Raw genomic sequence first — 14,610 nt, 5'->3', positions numbered from 1 at the left:
GCCCCTCGACCTGCACCTGGCCGCCCCCACCGGCGCCCAGCCCCGGCGCCGCCACCTGTGTGCCGGTGTGTCCCTCCACAGCTCCCTCCGACAAAAGCCCCCCACCCCCACCCCGCCCCGCTGGCGTGTCACCGCGGCCGGGTGCGGGAGCGGGATCGAGGGCAGGAGCCGCTTCCCCGGGCCTGCCGGCCACCAGGGGCGGGGTCCTGAGCTCGGCGGGGGGTGTGGGGGCAAGGGTGGCCTTGCCGGGGCTGAGGGGCCGTGGCGACTCAATGGTGGCTCCCAGTGGCTTCGGGCCAGCTGCCGTCGGGCAGGAGGGCCGGCCCGGGCTGCGGCCGGGCTGCGCCTAGCGCCGCGTGGGCCGGCAGGGCCGATGCCCAAGGGACCGCGGGCCCCGGGCCCTGAAGCCTCCGGGGCCACGTCCCTGTGAGCGACGTGCGGGATCTTGGGCGGGACGCCAAGCGCCGAAGGGTTTGCTGGGTCACGGCCGCCCTGGGCTGGGAGGTGGTCGCCAAACCCTCCGCCGCCGCCCGATACCCGAGACCTCCGTTCCCCCTGCCTGGGCGGGCGAGGGGGCCCTGCCGGGGCGGGCCGGCCGCCAGGCTGGCGTTAAGGCGCCAGCGCCAGCGAAACTGGGCCTCAAGAGGCAGCCCGCGGCCCCCGCCCCCGTCTACGGCCATACCACCCTGAACGCGCCCGATCTCGTCTGATCTCGGAAGCTAAGCAGGGTCGGGCCTGGTTAGTACTTGGATGGGAGACCGCCTGGGAATACCGGGTGCTGTAGGCTTTTTGCCTCCCGCTCCGCCCGCCTTCTCCTTTACTCGCCCGCGGCGGGGGCCGCCGGCTCCGCCCCCGCCGGGCCCCGCGGCAGGCCCCACCTCCTCAGGCCCCTCCCACCACGGCGCGCGCCGGCGGGGGCGCTCCCCGCCGGCCCGGCCGGCCAGGCGGCCAGAAGGCGGCCCTGGAAGGCGGCCGCACCCCAGACGCTCCCGGGGTGGCTGGCCCGGACCCAGACTCCGCCGCGGGCCCACTTGCCGTCCTTTCGGCCCGCGAGCCCCTCGACCTGCACCTGGCCGCCCCCACCGGCGCCCAGCCCCGGCGCCGCCACCTGTGTGCCGGTGTGTCCCTCCACAGCTCCCTCCGACAAAAGCCCCCCACCCCCACCCCGCCCCGCTGGCGTGTCACCGCGGCCGGGTGCGGGAGCGGGATCGAGGGCAGGGGCCTCTTCCCCGGGCCTGCCGGCCACCAGGGGCGGGGTCCTGAGCTCGGCGGGGGGTGTGGGGGCAAGGGTGGCCTTGCCGGGGCTGAGGGGCCGTGGCGACTCAATGGTGGCTCCCAGTGGCTTCGGGCCAGCTGCTGTCGGGCAGGAGGGCCGGCCCGGGCTGCGGCCGGGCTGCGCCTAGCGCCGCGTGGGCCGGCAGGGCCGATGCCCAAGGGACCGCGGGCCCCGGGCCCTGAAGCCTCCGGGGCCACGTCCCTGTGAGCGACGTGCGGGATCTTGGGCGGGGCGCCAAGCGCCGAAGGGTTTGCTGGGTCACGGCCGCCCTGGGCTGGGAGGTGGTCGCCAAACCCTCCGCCGCCGCCCGATACCCGAGACCTCCGTTCCCCCTGCCTGGGCGGGCCGGCCGCCAGGCTGGCGTTAAGGCGCCAGCGCCAGCGAAACTGGGCCTCAAGAGGCAGCCCGCGGCCCCCGCCCCCGTCTACGGCGATATCACCCTGAACGCGCCCAATCTCGTCTGATCTCGGAAGCTAAGCAGGGTCGGGCCTGGTTAGTACTTGGATGGGAGACCGCCTGGGAATACCGGGTGCTGTAGGCTTTTTGCCTCCCGCTCCGCCCGCCTTCTCCTTTACTCGCCCGCGGCGGGGGCCGCCGGCTCCGCCCCCGCCGGGCCCCGCGGCAGGCCCCACCTCCTCAGGCCCCTCCCACCACGGCGCGCGCCGGCGGGGGCGCTCCCCGCCGGCCCGGCCGGCCAGAAGGCGGCCCTGGAAGGCAGCCGCACCCCAGACGCTCCCGGGGTGGCTGGCCCGGACCCAGACTCCGCCGCGGGCCCACTTGCCGTCCTTTCGGCCCGCGAGCCCCTCGACCTGCACCTGGCCGCCCCCACCGGCGCCCAGCCCCGGCGCCGCCACCTGTGTGCCGGTGTGTCCCTCCACAGCTCCCTCCGACAAAAGCCCCCCACCCCCACCCCGCCCCTCTGGCGTGTCACCGCGGCCGGGTGCGGGAGCGGGATCGAGGGCAGGGGCCGCTTCCCCGGGCCTGCCGGCCACCAGGGGCGGGGTCCTGAGCTCGGCGGGGGGTGTGGGGGCAAGGGTGGCCTTGCCGGGGCTGAGGGGCCGTGGCGACTCAATGGTGGCTCCCAGTGGCTTCGGGCCAGCTGCCGTCGGGCAGGAGGGCCGGCCCGGGCTGCGGCCGGGCTGCGCCTAGCGCCGCGTGGGCCGGCAGGGCCGATGCCCAAGGGACCGCGGGCCCCGGGCCCTGAAGCCTCCGGGGCCACGTCCCTGTGAGCGACGTGCGGGATCTTGGGCGGGGCGCCAAGCGCCGAAGGGTTTGCTGGGTCACGGCCGCCCTGGGCTGGGAGGTGGTCGCCAAACCCTCCGCCGCCGCCCGATACCCGAGACCTCCGTTCCCCCTGCCTGGGCGGGCCGGCCGCCAGGCTGGCGTTAAGGCGCCAGCGCCAGCGAAACTGGGCCTCAAGAGGCAGCCCGCGGCCCCCGCCCCCGTCTACGGCCATACCACCCTGAACGCGCCCGATCTCGTCTGATCTCGGAAGCTAAGCAGGGTCGGGCCTGGTTAGTACTTGGATGGGAGACCGCCTGGGAATACCGGGTGCTGTAGGCTTTTTGCCTCCCGCTCCGCCCGCCTTCTCCTTTACTCGCCCGCGGCGGGGGCCGCCGGCTCCGCCCCCGCCGGGCCCCGCGGCAGGCCCCACCTCCTCAGGCCCCTCCCACCACGGCGCGCGCCGGCGGGGGCGCTCCCCGCCGGCCCGGCCGGCCAGAAGGCGGCCCTGGAAGGCAGCCGCACCCCAGACGCTCCCGGGGTGGCTGGCCCGGACCCAGACTCCGCCGCGGGCCCACTTGCCGTCCTTTCGGCCCGCGAGCCCCTCGACCTGCACCTGGCCGCCCCCACCGGCGCCCAGCCCCGGCGCCGCCACCTGTGTGCCGGTGTGTCCCTCCACAGCTCCCTCCGACAAAAGCCCCCCACCCCCACCCCGCCCCGCTGGCGTGTCACCGCGGCCGGGTGCGGGAGCGGGATCGAGGGCAGGGGCCGCTTCCCCGGGCCTGCCGGCCACCAGGGGCGGGGTCCTGAGCTCGGCGGGGGGTGTGGGGGCAAGGGTGGCCTTGCCGGGGCTGAGGGGCCGTGGCGACTCAATGGTGGCTCCCAGTGGCTTCGGGCCAGCTGCCGTCGGGCAGGAGGGCCGGCCCGGGCTGCGGCCGGGCTGCGCCTAGCGCCGCGTGGGCCGGCAGGGCCGATGCCCAAGGGACCGCGGGCCCCGGGCCCTGAAGCCTCCGGGGCCACGTCCCTGTGAGCGACGTGCGGGATCTTGGGCGGGGCGCCAAGCGCCGAAGGGTTTGCTGGGTCACGGCCGCCCTGGGCTGGGAGGTGGTCGCCAAACCCTCCGCCGCCGCCCGATACCCGAGACCTCCGTTCCCCCTGCCTGGGCGGGCGAGGGGGCCCTGCCGGGGCGGGCCGGCCGCCAGGCTGGCGTTAAGGCGCCAGCGCCAGCGAAACTGGGCCTCAAGAGGCAGCCCGCGGCCCCCGCCCCCGTCTACGGCCATACCACCCTGAACGCGCCCGATCTCGTCTGATCTCGGAAGCTAAGCAGGGTCGGGCCTGGTTAGTACTTGGATGGGAGACCGCCTGGGAATACCGGGTGCTGTAGGCTTTTTGCCTCCCGCTCCGCCCGCCTTCTCCTTTACTCGCCCGCGGCGGGGGCCGCCGGCTCCGCCCCCGCCGGGCCCCGCGGCAGGCCCCACCTCCTCAGGCCCCTCCCACCACGGCGCGCGCCGGCGGGGGCGCTCCCCGCCGGCCCAGCCGGCCAGAAGGCGGCCCTGGAAGGCAGCCGCACCCCAGACGCTCCCGGGGTGGCTGGCCCGGACCCAGACTCCGCCGCGGGCCCACTTGCCGTCCTTTCGGCCCGCGAGCCCCTCGACCTGCACCTGGCCGCCCCCACCGGCGCCCAGCCCCGGCGCCGCCACCTGTGTGCCGGTGTGTCCCTCCACAGCTCCCTCCGACAAAAGCCCCCCACCCCCACCCCGCCCCGCTGGCGTGTCACCGCGGCCGGGTGCGGGAGCGGGATCGAGGGCAGGGGCCGCTTCCCCGGGCCTGCCGGCCACCAGGGGCGGGGTCCTGAGCTCGGCGGGGGGTGTGGGGGCAAGGGTGGCCTTGCCGGGGCTGAGGGGCCGTGGCGACTCAATGGTGGCTCCCAGTGGCTTCGGGCCAGCTGCCGTCGGGCAGGAGGGCCGGCCCGGGCTGCGGCCGGGCTGCGCCTAGCGCCGCGTGGGCCGGCAGGGCCGATGCCCAAGGGACCGCGGGCCCCGGGCCCTGAAGCCTCCGGGGCCACGTCCCTGTGAGCGACGTGCGGGATCTTGGGCGGGGCGCCAAGCGCCGAAGGGTTTGCTGGGTCACGGCCGCCCTGGGCTGGGAGGTGGTCGCCAAACCCTCCGCCGCCGCCCGATACCCGAGACCTCCGTTCCCCCTGCCTGGGCGGGCGAGGGGGCCCTGCCGGGGCGGGCCGGCCGCCAGGCTGGCGTTAAGGCGCCAGCGCCAGCGAAACTGGGCCTCAAGAGGCAGCCCGCGGCCCCCGCCCCCGTCTACGGCCATACCACCCTGAACGCGCCCGATCTCGTCTGATCTCGGAAGCTAAGCAGGGTCGGGCCTGGTTAGTACTTGGATGGGAGACCGCCTGGGAATACCGGGTGCTGTAGGCTTTTTGCCTCCCGCTCCGCCCGCCTTCTCCTTTACTCGCCCGCGGCGGGGGCCGCCGGCTCCGCCCCCGCCGGGCCCCGCGGCAGGCCCCACCTCCTCAGGCCCCTCCCACCACGGCGCGCGCCGGCGGGGGCGCTCCCCGCCGGCCCGGCCGGCCAGAAGGCGGCCCTGGAAGGCAGCCGCACCCCAGACGCTCCCGGGGTGGCTGGCCCGGACCCAGACTCCGCCGCGGGCCCACTTGCCGTCCTTTCGGCCCGCGAGCCCCTCGACCTGCACCTGGCCGCCCCCACCGGCGCCCAGCCCCGGCGCCGCCACCTGTGTGCCGGTGTGTCCCTCCACAGCTCCCTCCGACAAAAGCCCCCCACCCCCACCCCGCCCCGCTGGCGTGTCACCGCGGCCGGGTGCGGGAGCGGGATCGAGGGCAGGGGCCGCTTCCCCGGGCCTGCCGGCCACCAGGGGCGGGGTCCTGAGCTCGGCGGGGGGTGTGGGGGCAAGGGTGGCCTTGCCGGGGCTGAGGGGCCGTGGCGACTCAATGGTGGCTCCCAGTGGCTTCGGGCCAGCTGCCGTCGGGCAGGAGGGCCGGCCCGGGCTGCGGCCGGGCTGCGCCTAGCGCCGCGTGGGCCGGCAGGGCCGATGCCCAAGGGACCGCGGGCCCCGGGCCCTGAAGCCTCCGGGGCCACGTCCCTGTGAGCGACGTGCGGGATCTTGGGCGGGGCGCCAAGCGCCGAAGGGTTTGCTGGGTCACGGCCGCCCTGGGCTGGGAGGTGGTCGCCAAACCCTCCGCCGCCGCCCGATACCCGAGACCTCCGTTCCCCCTGCCTGGGCGGGCGAGGGGGCCCTGCCGGGGCGGGCCGGCCGCCAGGCTGGCGTTAAGGCGCCAGCGCCAGCGAAACTGGGCCTCAAGAGGCAGCCCGCGGCCCCCGCCCCCGTCTACGGCCATACCACCCTGAACGCGCCCGATCTCGTCTGATCTCGGAAGCTAAGCAGGGTCGGGCCTGGTTAGTACTTGGATGGGAGACCGCCTGGGAATACCGGGTGCTGTAGGCTTTTTGCCTCCCGCTCCGCCCGCCTTCTCCTTTACTCGCCCGCGGCGGGGGCCGCCGGCTCCGCCCCCGCCGGGCCCCGCGGCAGGCCCCACCTCCTCAGGCCCCTCCCACCACGGCGCGCGCCGGCGGGGGCCCTCCCCGCCGGCCCGGCCGGCCAGAAGGCGGCCCTGGAAGGCAGCCGCACCCCAGACGCTCCCGGGGTGGCTGGCCCGGACCCAGACTCCGCCGCGGGCCCACTTGCCGTCCTTTCGGCCCGCGAGCCCCTCGACCTGCACCTGGCCGCCCCCACCGGCGCCCAGCCCCGGCGCCGCCACCTGTGTGCCGGTGTGTCCCTCCACAGCTCCCTCCGACAAAAGCCCCCCACCCCCACCCCGCCCCGCTGGCGTGTCACCGCGGCCGGGTGCGGGAGCGGGATCGAGGGCAGGGGCCGCTTCCCCGGGCCTGCCGGCCACCAGGGGCGGGGTCCTGAGCTCGGCGGGGGGTGTGGGGGCAAGGGTGGCCTTGCCGGGGCTGAGGGGCCGTGGCGACTCAATGGTGGCTCCCAGTGGCTTCGGGCCAGCTGCCGTCGGGCAGGAGGGCCGGCCCGGGCTGCGGCCGGGCTGCGCCTAGCGCCGCGTGGGCCGGCAGGGCCGATGCCCAAGGGACCGCGGGCCCCGGGCCCTGAAGCCTCCGGGGCCACGTCCCTGTGAGCGACGTGCGGGATCTTGGGCGGGGCGCCAAGCGCCGAAGGGTTTGCTGGGTCACGGCCGCCCTGGGCTGGGAGGTGGTCGCCAAACCCTCCGCCGCCGCCCGATACCCGAGACCTCCGTTCCCCCTGCCTGGGCGGGCGAGGGGGCCCTGCCGGGGCGGGCCGGCCGCCAGGCTGGCGTTAAGGCGCCAGCGCCAGCGAAACTGGGCCTCAAGAGGCAGCCCGCGGCCCCCGCCCCCGTCTACGGCCATACCACCCTGAACGCGCCCGATCTCGTCTGATCTCGGAAGCTAAGCAGGGTCGGGCCTGGTTAGTACTTGGATGGGAGACCGCCTGGGAATACCGGGTGCTGTAGGCTTTTTGCCTCCCGCTCCGCCCGCCTTCTCCTTTACTCGCCCGCGGCGGGGGCCGCCGGCTCCGCCCCCGCCGGACCCCGCGGCAGGCCCCACCTCCTCAGGCCCCTCCCACCACGGCGCGCGCCGGCGGGGGCGCTCCCCGCCGGCCCGGCCGGCCAGGCGGCCAGAAGGCGGCCCTGGAAGGCGGCCGCACCCCAGACGCTCCCGGGGTGGCTGGCCCGGACCCAGACTCCGCCGCGGGCCCACTTGCCGTCCTTTCGGCCCGCGAGCCCCTCGACCTGCACCTGGCCGCCCCCACCGGCGCCCAGCCCCGGCGCCGCCACCTGTGTGCCGGTGTGTCCCTCCACAGCTCCCTCCGACAAAAGCCCCCCACCCCCACCCCGCCCCTCTGGCGTGTCACCGCGGCCGGGTGCGGGAGCGGGATCGAGGGCAGGGGCCGCTTCCCCGGGCCTGCCGGCCACCAGGGGCGGGGTCCTGAGCTCGGCGGGGGGTGTGGGGGCAAGGGTGGCCTTGCCGGGGCTGAGGGGCCGTGGCGACTCAATGGTGGCTCCCAGTGGCTTCGGGCCAGCTGCCGTCGGGCAGGAGGGCCGGCCCGGGCTGCGGCCGGGCTGCGCCTCGCGCCGCGTGGGCCGGCAGGGCCGATGCCCAAGGGACCGCGGGCCCCGGGCCCTGAAGCCTCCGGGGCCACGTCCCTGTGAGCGACGTGCGGGATCTTGGGCGGGGCGCCAAGCGCCGAAGGGTTTGCTGGGTCACGGCCGCCCTGGGCTGGGAGGTGGTCGCCAAACCCTCCGCCGCCGCCCGATACCCGAGACCTCCGTTCCCCCTGCCTGGGCGGGCCGGCCGCCAGGCTGGCGTTAAGGCGCCAGCGCCAGCGAAACTGGGCCTCAAGAGGCAGCCCGCGGCCCCCGCCCCCGTCTACGGCCATACCACCCTGAACGCGCCCGATCTCGTCTGATCTCGGAAGCTAAGCAGGGTCGGGCCTGGTTAGTACTTGGATGGGAGACCGCCTGGGAATACCGGGTGCTGTAGGCTTTTTGCCTCCCGCTCCGCCCGCCTTCTCCTTTACTCGCCCGCGGCGGGGGCCGCCGGCTCCGCCCCCGCCGGGCCCCGCGGCAGGCCCCACCTCCTCAGGCCCCTCCCACCACGGCGCGCGCCGGCGGGGGCGCTCCCCGCCGGCCCGGCCGGCCAGAAGGCGGCCCTGGAAGGCAGCCGCACCCCAGACGCTCCCGGGGTGGCTGGCCCGGACCCAGACTCCGCCGCGGGCCCACTTGCCGTCCTTTCGGCCCGCGAGCCCCTCGACCTGCACCTGGCCGCCCCCACCGGCGCCCAGCCCCGGCGCCGCCACCTGTGTGCCGGTGTGTCCCTCCACAGCTCCCTCCGACAAAAGCCCCCCACCCCCACCCCGCCCCGCTGGCGTGTCACCGCGGCCGGGTGCGGGAGCGGGATCGAGGGCAGGGGCCGCTTCCCCGGGCCTGCCGGCCACCAGGGGCGGGGTCCTGAGCTCGGCGGGGGGTGTGGGGGCAAGGGTGGCCTTGCCGGGGCTGAGGGGCCGTGGCGACTCAATGGTGGCTCCCAGTGGCTTCGGGCCAGCTGCCGTCGGGCAGGAGGGCCGGCCCGGGCTGCGGCCGGGCTGCGCCTAGCGCCGCGTGGGCCGGCAGGGCCGATGCCCAAGGGACCGCGGGCCCCGGGCCCTGAAGCCTCCGGGGCCACGTCCCTGTGAGCGACGTGCGGGATCTTGGGCGGGGCGCCAAGCGCCGAAGGGTTTGCTGGGTCACGGCCGCCCTGGGCTGGGAGGTGGTCGCCAAACCCTCCGCCGCCGCCCGATACCCGAGACCTCCGTTCCCCCTGCCTGGGCGGGCGAGGGGGCCCTGCCGGGGCGGGCCGGCCGCCAGGCTGGCGTTAAGGCGCCAGCGCCAGCGAAACTGGGCCTCAAGAGGCAGCCCGCGGCCCCCGCCCCCGTCTACGGCCATACCACCCTGAACGCGCCCGATCTCGTCTGATCTCGGAAGCTAAGCAGGGTCGGGCCTGGTTAGTACTTGGATGGGAGACCGCCTGGGAATACCGGGTGCTGTAGGCTTTTTGCCTCCCGCTCCGCCCGCCTTCTCCTTTACTCGCCCGCGGCGGGGGCCGCCGGCTCCGCCCCCGCCGGGCCCCGCGGCAGGCCCCACCTCCTCAGGCCCCTCCCACCACGGCGCGCGCCGGCGGGGGCGCTCCCCGCCGGCCCGGCCGGCCAGGCGGCCAGAAGGCGGCCCTGGAAGGCGGCCGCACCCCAGACGCTCCCGGGGTGGCTGGCCCGGACCCAGACTCCGCCGCGGGCCCACTTGCCGTCCTTTCGGCCCGCGAGCCCCTCGACCTGCACCTGGCCGCCCCCACCGGCGCCCAGCCCCGGCGCCGCCACCTGTGTGCCGGTGTGTCCCTCCACAGCTCCCTCCGACAAAAGCCCCCCACCCCCACCCCGCCCCTCTGGCGTGTCACCGCGGCCGGGTGCGGGAGCGGGATCGAGGGCAGGGGCCGCTTCCCCGGGCCTGCCGGCCACCAGGGGCGGGGTCCTGAGCTCGGCGGGGGGTGTGGGGGCAAGGGTGGCCTTGCCGGGGCTGAGGGGCCGTGGCGACTCAATGGTGGCTCCCAGTGGCTTCGGGCCAGCTGCTGTCGGGCAGGAGGGCCGGCCCGGGCTGCGGCCGGGCTGCGCCTCGCGCCGCGTGGGCCGGCAGGGCCGATGCCCAAGGGACCGCGGGCCCCGGGCCCTGAAGCCTCCGGGGCCACGTCCCTGTGAGCGACGTGCGGGATCTTGGGCGGGGCGCCAAGCGCCGAAGGGTTTGCTGGGTCACGGCCGCCCTGGGCTGGGAGGTGGTCGCCAAACCCTCCGCCGCCGCCCGATACCCGAGACCTCCGTTCCCCCTGCCTGGGCGGGCCGGCCGCCAGGCTGGCGTTAAGGCGCCAGCGCCAGCGAAACTGGGCCTCAAGAGGCAGCCCGCGGCCCCCGCCCCCGTCTACGGCCATACCACCCTGAACGCGCCCGATCTCGTCTGATCTCGGAAGCTAAGCAGGGTCGGGCCTGGTTAGTACTTGGATGGGAGACCGCCTGGGAATACCGGGTGCTGTAGGCTTTTTGCCTCCCGCTCCGCCCGCCTTCTCCTTTACTCGCCCGCGGCGGGGGCCGCCGGCTCCGCCCCCGCCGGGCCCCGCGGCAGGCCCCACCTCCTCAGGCCCCTCCCACCACGGCGCGCGCCGGCGGGGGCGCTCCCCGCCGGCCCGGCCGGCCAGAAGGCGGCCCTGGAAGGCAGCCGCACCCCAGACGCTCCCGGGGTGGCTGGCCCGGACCCAGACTCCGCCGCGGGCCCACTTGCCGTCCTTTCGGCCCGCGAGCCCCTCGACCTGCACCTGGCCGCCCCCACCGGCGCCCAGCCCCGGCGCCGCCACCTGTGTGCCGGTGTGTCCCTCCACAGCTCCCTCCGACAAAAGCCCCCCACCCCCACCCCGCCCCGCTGGCGTGTCACCGCGGCCGGGTGCGGGAGCGGGATCGAGGGCAGGGGCCGCTTCCCCGGGCCTGCCGGCCACCAGGGGCGGGGTCCTGAGCTCGGCGGGGGGTGTGGGGGCAAGGGTGGCCTTGCCGGGGCTGAGGGGCCGTGGCGACTCAATGGTGGCTCCCAGTGGCTTCGGGCCAGCTGCCGTCGGGCAGGAGGGCCGGCCCGGGCTGCGGCCGGGCTGCGCCTAGCGCCGCGTGGGCCGGCAGGGCCGATGCCCAAGGGACCGCGGGCCCCGGGCCCTGAAGCCTCCGGGGCCACGTCCCTGTGAGCGACGTGCGGGATCTTGGGCGGGGCGCCAAGCGCCGAAGGGTTTGCTGGGTCACGGCCGCCCTGGGCTGGGAGGTGGTCGCCAAACCCTCCGCCGCCGCCCGATACCCGAGACCTCCGTTCCCCCTGCCTGGGCGGGCGAGGGGGCCCTGCCGGGGCGGGCCGGCCGCCAGGCTGGCGTTAAGGCGCCAGCGCCAGCGAAACTGGGCCTCAAGAGGCAGCCCGCGGCCCCCGCCCCCGTCTACGGCCATACCACCCTGAACGCGCCCGATCTCGTCTGATCTCGGAAGCTAAGCAGGGTCGGGCCTGGTTAGTACTTGGATGGGAGACCGCCTGGGAATACCGGGTGCTGTAGGCTTTTTGCCTCCCGCTCCGCCCGCCTTCTCCTTTACTCGCCCGCGGCGGGGGCCGCCGGCTCCGCCCCCGCCGGGCCCCGCGGCAGGCCCCACCTCCTCAGGCCCCTCCCACCACGGCGCGCGCCGGCGGGGGCGCTCCCCGCCGGCCCGGCCGGCCAGGCGGCCAGAAGGCGGCCCTGGAAGGCGGCCGCACCCCAGATGCTCCCGGGGTGGCTGGCCCGGACCCAGACTCCGCCGCGGGCCCACTTGCCGTCCTTTCGGCCCGCGAGCCCCTCGACCTGCACCTGGCCGCCCCCACCGGCGCCCAGCCCCGGCGCCGCCACCTGTGTGCCGGTGTGTCCCTCCACAGCTCCCTCCGACAAAAGCCCCCCACCCCCACCCCGCCCCGCTGGCGTGTCACCGCGGCCGGGTGCGGGAGCGGGATCGAGGGCAGGGGCCGCTTCCCCGGGCCTGCCGGCCACCAGGGGCGGGGTCCTGAGCTCGGCGGGGGGTGTGGGGGCAAGGGTGGCCTTGCCGGGGCTGAGGGGCCGTGGCGACTCAATGGTGGCTCCCAGTGGCTTCGGGCCAGCTGCCGTCGGGCAGGAGGGCCGGCCCGGGCTGCGGCCGGGCTGCGCCTAGCGCCGCGTGGGCCGGCAGGGCCGATGCCCAAGGGACCGCGGGCCCCGGGCCCTGAAGCCTCCGGGGCCACGTCCCTGTGAGCGACGTGCGGGATCTTGGGCGGGGCGCCAAGCGCCGAAGGGTTTGCTGGGTCACGGCCGCCCTGGGCTGGGAGGTGGTCGCCAAACCCTCCGCCGCCGCCCGATACCCGAGACCTCCGTTCCCCCTGCCTGGGCGGGCGAGGGGGCCCTGCCGGGGCGGGCCGGCCGCCAGGCTGGCGTTAAGGCGCCAGCGCCAGCGAAACTGGGCCTCAAGAGGCAGCCCGCGGCCCCCGCCCCCGTCTACGGCCATACCACCCTGAACGCGCCCGATCTCGTCTGATCTCGGAAGCTAAGCAGGGTCGGGCCTGGTTAGTACTTGGATGGGAGACCGCCTGGGAATACCGGGTGCTGTAGGCTTTTTGCCTCCCGCTCCGCCCGCCTTCTCCTTTACTCGCCCGCGGCGGGGGCCGCCGGCTCCGCCCCCGCCGGACCCCGCGGCAGGCCCCACCTCCTCAGGCCCCTCCCACCACGGCGCGCGCCGGCGGGGGCGCTCCCCGCCGGCCCGGCCGGCCAGGCGGCCAGAAGGCGGCCCTGGAAGGCGGCCGCACCCCAGACGCTCCCGGGGTGGCTGGCCCGGACCCAGACTCCGCCGCGGGCCCACTTGCCGTCCTTTCGGCCCGCGAGCCCCTCGACCTGCACCTGGCCGCCCCCACCGGCGCCCAGCCCCGGCGCCGCCACCTGTGTGCCGGTGTGTCCCTCCACAGCTCCCTCCGACAAAAGCCCCCCACCCCCACCCCGCCCCTCTGGCGTGTCACCGCGGCCGGGTGCGGGAGCGGGATCGAGGGCAGGGGCCGCTTCCCCGGGCCTGCCGGCCACCAGGGGCGGGGTCCTGAGCTCGGCGGGGGGTGTGGGGGCAAGGGTGGCCTTGCCGGGGCTGAGGGGCCGTGGCGACTCAATGGTGGCTCCCAGTGGCTTCGGGCCAGCTGCTGTCGGGCAGGAGGGCCGGCCCGGGCTGCGGCCGGGCTGCGCCTCGCGCCGCGTGGGCCGGCAGGGCCGATGCCCAAGGGACCGCGGGCCCCGGGCCCTGAAGCCTCCGGGGCCACGTCCCTGTGAGCGACGTGCGGGATCTTGGGCGGGGCGCCAAGCGCCGAAGGGTTTGCTGGGTCACGGCCGCCCTGGGCTGGGAGGTGGTCGCCAAACCCTCCGCCGCCGCCCGATACCCGAGACCTCCGTTCCCCCTGCCTGGGCGGGCGAGGGGGCCCTGCCGGGGCGGGCCGGCCGCCAGGCTGGCGTTAAGGCGCCAGCGCCAGCGAAACTGGGCCTCAAGAGGCAGCCCGCGGCCCCCGCCCCCGTCTACGGCCATACCACCCTGAACGCGCCCGATCTCGTCTGATCTCGGAAGCTAAGCAGGGTCGGGCCTGGTTAGTACTTGGATGGGAGACCGCCTGGGAATACCGGGTGCTGTAGGCTTTTTGCCTCCCGCTCCGCCCGCCTTCTCCTTTACTCGCCCGCGGCGGGGGCCGCCGGCTCCGCCCCCGCCGGGCCCCGCGGCAGGCCCCACCTCCTCAGGCCCCTCCCACCACGGCGCGCGCCGGCGGGGGCGCTCCCCGCCGGCCCGGCCGGCCAGAAGGCGGCCCTGGAAGGCAGCCGCACCCCAGACGCTCCCGGGGTGGCTGGCCCGGACCCAGACTCCGCCGCGGGCCCACTTGCCGTCCTTTCGGCCCGCGAGCCCCTCGACCTGCACCTGGCCGCCCCCACCGGCGCCCAGCCCCGGCGCCGCCACCTGTGTGCCGGTGTGTCCCTCCACAGCTCCCTCCGACAAAAGCCCCCCACCCCCACCCCGCCCCGCTGGCGTGTCACCGCGGCCGGGTGCGGGAGCGGGATCGAGGGCAGGGGCCGCTTCCCCGGGCCTGCCGGCCACCAGGGGCGGGGTCCTGAGCTCGGCGGGGGGTGTGGGGGCAAGGGTGGCCTTGCCGGGGCTGAGGGGCCGTGGCGACTCAATGGTGGCTCCCAGTGGCTTCGGGCCAGCTGCCGTCGGGCAGGAGGGCCGGCCCGGGCTGCGGCCGGGCTGCGCCTAGCGCCGCGTGGGCCGGCAGGGCCGATGCCCAAGGGACCGCGGGCCCCGGGCCCTGAAGCCTCCGGGGCCACGTCCCTGTGAGCGACGTGCGGGATCTTGGGCGGGGCGCCAAGCGCCGAAGGGTTTGCTGGGTCACGGCCGCCCTGGGCTGGGAGGTGGTCGCCAAACCCTCCGCCGCCGCCCGATACCCGAGACCTCCGTTCCCCCTGCCTGGGCGGGCGAGGGGGCCCTGCCGGGGCGGGCCGGCCGCCAGGCTGGCGTTAAGGCGCCAGCGCCAGCGAAACTGGGCCTCAAGAGGCAGCCCGCGGCCCCCGCCCCCGTCTACGGCCATACCACCCTGAACGCGCCCGATCTCGTCTGATCTCGGAAGCTAAGCAGGGTCGGGCCTGGTTAGTACTTGGATGGGAGACCGCCTGGGAATACCGGGTGCTGTAGGCTTTTTGCCTCCCGCTCCGCCCGCCTTCTCCTTTACTCGCCCGCGGCGGGGGCCGCCGGCTCCGCCCCCGCCGGGCCCCGCGGCAGGCCCCACCTCCTCAGGCCCCTCCCACCACGGCGCGCGCCGGCGGGGGCGCTCCCCGCCGGCCCGGCCGGCCAGAAGGCGGCCCTGGAAGGCAGCCGCACCCCAGACGCTCCCGGGGTGGCTGGCCCGGACCCAGACTCCGCCGCGGGCCCACTTGCCGTCCTTTCGGCCCGCGAGCCCCTCGACCTGCACCTGGCCGCCCCCACCG

At 76.8% G+C, this 14,610-nt stretch overlaps 14 non-coding genes across 14 annotated transcripts; all 14 read left to right on the top strand.

Moving 5' to 3' along the window:
* Positions 1 to 668: 668 nt before the first annotated feature.
* Positions 669 to 787, top strand: LOC125962400 (5S ribosomal RNA). Its single transcript, XR_007473921.1, has one exon. It is a non-coding gene; the product is annotated as a 5S ribosomal RNA (ribosomal RNA).
* Positions 788 to 1,698: 911 nt separating this feature from the next.
* Positions 1,699 to 1,817, top strand: LOC125962496 (5S ribosomal RNA). Its single transcript, XR_007474017.1, has one exon. It is a non-coding gene; the product is annotated as a 5S ribosomal RNA (ribosomal RNA).
* A 903-nt stretch (positions 1,818 to 2,720) lies between these two features.
* Positions 2,721 to 2,839, top strand: LOC125962399 (5S ribosomal RNA). The gene has a single exon (XR_007473920.1). It is a non-coding gene; the product is annotated as a 5S ribosomal RNA (ribosomal RNA).
* Positions 2,840 to 3,765: 926 nt separating this feature from the next.
* LOC125962398 (5S ribosomal RNA) lies at positions 3,766 to 3,884 on the top strand. Its single transcript, XR_007473919.1, has one exon. It is a non-coding gene; the product is annotated as a 5S ribosomal RNA (ribosomal RNA).
* Positions 3,885 to 4,810: 926 nt separating this feature from the next.
* Positions 4,811 to 4,929, top strand: LOC125962397 (5S ribosomal RNA). Its single transcript, XR_007473918.1, has one exon. It is a non-coding gene; the product is annotated as a 5S ribosomal RNA (ribosomal RNA).
* A 926-nt stretch (positions 4,930 to 5,855) lies between these two features.
* LOC125962396 (5S ribosomal RNA) lies at positions 5,856 to 5,974 on the top strand. Its single transcript, XR_007473917.1, has one exon. It is a non-coding gene; the product is annotated as a 5S ribosomal RNA (ribosomal RNA).
* A 926-nt stretch (positions 5,975 to 6,900) lies between these two features.
* LOC125962395 (5S ribosomal RNA) lies at positions 6,901 to 7,019 on the top strand. Its single transcript, XR_007473916.1, has one exon. It is a non-coding gene; the product is annotated as a 5S ribosomal RNA (ribosomal RNA).
* A 911-nt stretch (positions 7,020 to 7,930) lies between these two features.
* LOC125962394 (5S ribosomal RNA) lies at positions 7,931 to 8,049 on the top strand. The gene has a single exon (XR_007473915.1). It is a non-coding gene; the product is annotated as a 5S ribosomal RNA (ribosomal RNA).
* Positions 8,050 to 8,975: 926 nt separating this feature from the next.
* On the top strand, positions 8,976 to 9,094 carry LOC125962393 (5S ribosomal RNA). The gene has a single exon (XR_007473914.1). It is a non-coding gene; the product is annotated as a 5S ribosomal RNA (ribosomal RNA).
* A 911-nt stretch (positions 9,095 to 10,005) lies between these two features.
* LOC125962392 (5S ribosomal RNA) lies at positions 10,006 to 10,124 on the top strand. Its single transcript, XR_007473913.1, has one exon. It is a non-coding gene; the product is annotated as a 5S ribosomal RNA (ribosomal RNA).
* A 926-nt stretch (positions 10,125 to 11,050) lies between these two features.
* Positions 11,051 to 11,169, top strand: LOC125962390 (5S ribosomal RNA). Its single transcript, XR_007473911.1, has one exon. It is a non-coding gene; the product is annotated as a 5S ribosomal RNA (ribosomal RNA).
* A 934-nt stretch (positions 11,170 to 12,103) lies between these two features.
* On the top strand, positions 12,104 to 12,222 carry LOC125962389 (5S ribosomal RNA). The gene has a single exon (XR_007473910.1). It is a non-coding gene; the product is annotated as a 5S ribosomal RNA (ribosomal RNA).
* A 934-nt stretch (positions 12,223 to 13,156) lies between these two features.
* LOC125962388 (5S ribosomal RNA) lies at positions 13,157 to 13,275 on the top strand. The gene has a single exon (XR_007473909.1). It is a non-coding gene; the product is annotated as a 5S ribosomal RNA (ribosomal RNA).
* A 926-nt stretch (positions 13,276 to 14,201) lies between these two features.
* LOC125962387 (5S ribosomal RNA) lies at positions 14,202 to 14,320 on the top strand. The gene has a single exon (XR_007473908.1). It is a non-coding gene; the product is annotated as a 5S ribosomal RNA (ribosomal RNA).
* Positions 14,321 to 14,610: the final 290 nt, after the last annotated feature.

This window comes from Orcinus orca, chromosome 19, assembly GCF_937001465.1.
Source record: "Orcinus orca chromosome 19, mOrcOrc1.1, whole genome shotgun sequence".
Classification (NCBI taxonomy): domain Eukaryota; kingdom Metazoa; phylum Chordata; class Mammalia; order Artiodactyla; family Delphinidae; genus Orcinus; species Orcinus orca.
Note: the sequence above shows the minus strand (reverse complement) of the source record. Positions and strands in the feature narration are given on the sequence as shown.